Genomic DNA, 276 nt, shown 5'->3' on the forward strand with positions numbered 1-276 from the left:
GTCAGCAGCGTGCTCATTCGAGAAGATCGGGGAGAACAGAAACCAATCTTTTACACAAGTAAAAGAATGACCGAGCCGGAGACGAGATACCCAACACACGAAAAGATGGCCTTAGCTGTCGTCACCTCGGCCAGGAAACTGCGACCCTACTTTCAGTCGCACACGATTGAAGTACTCTCCAACCAACCACTCCGAACGGTTATACAGAATACCAACCAGTCAGGACGGTTGACTAAATGGGCGATGGAGCTGAGCGAACATGACATCGTGTACAAG

The sequence above is a fragment of the Brassica oleracea genome, chromosome C4 (assembly GCF_000695525.1).
Source record: "Brassica oleracea var. oleracea cultivar TO1000 chromosome C4, BOL, whole genome shotgun sequence".
NCBI classification, from domain to species: Eukaryota; Viridiplantae; Streptophyta; class Magnoliopsida; order Brassicales; family Brassicaceae; genus Brassica; species Brassica oleracea.